The following is a 4,288-nucleotide window of genomic DNA, read 5'->3' as shown; positions in this document are numbered from 1 at the left end:
GTTTTCCAAAGGGGGAGTTGTATCTGAGTGGCGTTTAGAGAGACACTGAATCTGTTCTCTATGCAACAGTCAGTGGCAGAGAAAAAAGAATTTACTTCTCCTTTGTAGCTTTGTAGTCAAACATTTTCCAGACGGGAGTTACTGAACAAACCTGTTCAGGAAGAGCTGTTCTCTTTCTGCCCCCTTGTTTTCTACTCCTCTCAGGCTTACTGTTCTTTCCACTCTGCTGCAGACACTAACCTCTCAGTACTAGTTCAACTTGTTTTACTAGGGATAGAGGTTAATTTATGCTACAGAAGTTGCAAACATTACTGTTTTCCTTTAATGAGAACTGGCTCCATATTTGCTTTATGCCAATACCTACTACATTCTCTAATCTTGGTAAGATGGTTGTAATTCTTTTATAAATCAGCTGGTTGATCCCTACATGCATGCCTGTTCACAGGGTTCCTCTCTACTTTTCATCAATAGCCAACACTTAATTTGCTTGTTAAATATAGTGCCCCAAGCCAATCAGCTGAAGAGAAGCCTGCAGGAAGCTGTGCACTACCTGACACATCGTGGTGGCTCAGTTGATGGTGTTCTCCCCCAAATCAATGATCGTGTCAACGACTGTGCCCGCAGCAGGGGGAACTGTCTAACCTTTCAGCGATCAATAATCTTGCCAACAATGTTCCCAGGGTACCCAACTTCATTCAAAGTAGTAGAAAAGAGTAGTGCCTGGCCATCTCTGTTCCTTACATACTGGTTGTTAACTAGCATGCAATCACTTTGATTGGATAATGTTTCTGCTTCTCTTCAGCTGTCATCTATATTCATAAGCAATCTTATATGGCTGTCACTTCCCATTCTACACAACACTTTAATAGCCAGTAGCCCTTCCCAAGTACTATGTTAGTTTTTCAAGAGAGCAAAAGGGTCCTACCTATATTACATTTCATATTTTTGGCATAGCTAAGTCATTCAGGAGCAAGAAAAAGGGGCAAGATGTGATGAGGCAGCTGTTCTGACAGAAGCTCTGTGCAGAGGTAGTGGTGCTCTATATTTTGTTCAGGAAACTGCTCTAAATTATATCAATAAAAACTTTTCCATCAGTATACACTGCATCCCTACAAGGCTGGTTTACTGACATGGCTATACCAGCAAACTAAGGCAGGCCAGGTCCAGGAATGCTTTTTGCTGGTCTCTCTATTGGTATACCTGTCAGCAGAGTGCTCATAGTGTTGCCATGGCCTTGGGCGCACAGACTCCATTCCCTTGTAAACTGATCTTATGGCAAACCCTAGGCCCATGAAGAGATGAGCTGGTGCAATGATCTGTTACATGCATGCAGTCCTCAGGAAAAGAGGATCTTTAAACAGGAAATCTAAAATGAGAAAAGTGCCTTGTTAACTCTTTAGGCCCTGAGGCTTTGGCAATAAAAACATATGGTTGGGATTATTAGCTAAAGCAAAGCAAACAGCTCAATGTGGATGTTGCAATAACTAAGAAATACTTTAACCTGGGTCACAGAATTATAATTTCTCTTTGTATAATCAAACTTTTGGTTTTTAATGGAAACCATTATATTTCCAGCAACTTAATTTTTTCAGAGCTTAGACCTACAATGCTCAAGTTAAATGTTTCTCAAAAGAAGTAAATTATTTCTAGGGTTTAAAATATAAGATACTTCCTATCTTAAGACACAAGATCTACAACCCTGGTATTCTGAATCTAAAGAGCAATGCAGCACATCTTAAAACAGTCCTGTGGACAGTAACTCTTTTGATGGAGGGTTGAATTTAAAATGTATTGGAATCAAGTTCTAAATAGGAAAACAAACCTAAAGTGTACAAAAAGAAAGCAGATGCTTATATACAATTACATGGACTTCACCCTGGCAAGCAAAACAGGGCTTGTTCGATAAAAGTTATACAACCCAGCACTGGTGCAACTCAGTTCTACATTGTGTCAGTGTTGGATTTCAATAAAGCAGCAATGACTTGTTTAATTTTACACTGGTGTAGAAAAGGGTTTTTGGGTTTGGGTTTTTTGTTGTTGATGTTGTTTTGTTTTTTTATAATCCAGGGAAAAGAGGATGACTCCCACTCCTTAATAATGCAAAACTAAGATGTCCAAGGAGGATATACTTACTTCATTAGAAGCTAAATAGCATTTTTACAATATCTGGCAGATTCTTTTGTTCTACGGCTTTGTAATGGAAGTCTACATTACTCGTTCATAGAGGTTGCTGCTCTGTTGGCTCTTGATGCAAACCCTTATATCCCTCAGTCAGTGGGGAATGCAAAGCTTGGTCCCTGCCCTCAGGCAAAACATATGTTCCACTGTAACCTGTGTCCAACAAGGGTGTTTGGAACAGAATAATTGTTTTATGTTTATTAATCACCTGCGGGCAGATGGGTGCCAATAATAAAAACGCAGCTCCTGTCTCAGCACTTAACAGGGTATTAGAGGCACAGCCACCACACCTATATTTTGATGTCTGAAACAGTAAGTGCTTCCATTCAGGCCACAGTTAATACTTTGTTTGATATGCAGTGAAGAAAACATCACACTAGCTCAGCCAATCTGTAATGATGGCTTCTATCAAACAAAAAAAACACAACCCCAAAAAACAGACAGGAAACCTGCAAAAACATTCAAGAGCAGTGGTAAAATACGTTAGAGATGCTGCATATTAAGCTAAAAAAATACATTAATGCAACATGAAGGGTGAGATTTCAATCACAGAAAACTCAGAACATTCAAAGATAAAGGTTTCATTATAGTGTTAAATGTGACTTGCCAAAAGATGACAACTGGGATTTCTTCTCTTTGTGAAAAGTTGGAAATGTTTTTTAAAAAGCTGAGTTAAATTCAGTGCAAAGTTTCAGAAAGTTATAGGCCACTAGGCTCGAAATAAAAGCTGTTGCAGTCAATAAATGAGATAATTTATATACATTCTGTAAGGAATAAAAACTACAAAGCCTAACGAGACTGGAGCTCAACAAAATTCAGATAGCTAAGGATGGGCTAGACAGGAGGGATAGTTTCAAGGTTAAGGCACTGAGCTTTCCCTTAGGGGCAGGCAATTATTTTAGGTGGAGGGCCACTTACTGAGTTTTGGCAAGCCATCAAGGGCTGCAGGCAGCATGGGGCAGATAAATATTAATCTTCTAAAATTTTGAGGGGCCCTGCGGGCCAGGTAGAATGGCCTGGCAAGCTGCATCCAGCCCGCAGGCCACATTTTGCCCACCCCTGCTATACCTGGACCTGGCAGAGGCTTATGTAACTTTGGACAAGTTTCAATCCCCATACTTTAGTTCGCACTCTGTAAAATAAGAATTATTACTTTTCCGCTGTCCATTTAGATTAGCAGCTCTTTGGGGCAGGGCATCATGGTGACATCAAAACGTGCACAATGTACCCTTTACAAAAGTCAAGGCAGTTCAACATAGAGGCTAAGTACAGACAGTCAAAAAGCCCAAGGCTGAATCAATTTAGTCTTTGCAGGTTAGTCTAAGTTATGTAGATTGAACCAATAAGCAAGTGAACAGATATTTCCTTCTGATTCTAGAAATGCAGCCACATGCCTGCAGTGGCCCAGGCCAGAAGCCAGGGGCCCTAGAGTATGTCCCCCTGCTCTGCTGGAGCAGACAGCTTGGACCAAGGCTAGCCCGCCGACCCTGTGATGGGGGGTTTGCAGGAGAGCTGCAAAGCATCCTGGGATGCTGGGGGACTGTTTAAACTTGAAATCTGGAGGGGATCTGGGACAGAAGTTCAATAAACCGATTTAACTGAAATCAGTTAAGTCTGATACTATGTCCACCCAGGTTCATCTTAAACTGGCTTCAGCCATTTTGAAAAGTGGTTGATATGCATTGAACTTCTGGGTGAAGTACAGACATTTGGGGAGGTTAAACTGGGTTCAGAATGGCTGCCTAATTTTAAATTAGCTCATCCTAGTGCCGACCTTACACTTAAAGACCTGGTCTCAGTGACCAGCAATCAGTCTAAACCTGTAACTGTACAGAAGTTCCATGCACACAAGCCAGTCTAAAAATTGCAGAACCCAGTTTAAGATAAACCTGGGTCTATGTAGTATCAAACTTATTTGATTTAGGTTGAACTGGTACATTGAACTTCTATACACTTTCCCTGTGCAGACGTGGGACTGGAAAAACCCAGCCACCGGCCCCAGCCTTGAAACTGCTCTTCTCACAGCACCCCCCAGTACTAGGCTATTTTTTGTCCCCCACCTCCCCCTCAACCAGCCCACCCTCTCAACTCCCCTCCCACAAGCCACTCA

This window comes from Gavialis gangeticus, unplaced genomic scaffold, assembly GCF_001723915.1.
Source record: "Gavialis gangeticus isolate Ggan-Ray unplaced genomic scaffold, GavGan_comp1, whole genome shotgun sequence".
Lineage (NCBI taxonomy): Eukaryota > Metazoa > Chordata > Crocodylia > Gavialidae > Gavialis > Gavialis gangeticus.
Note: the sequence above shows the minus strand (reverse complement) of the source record.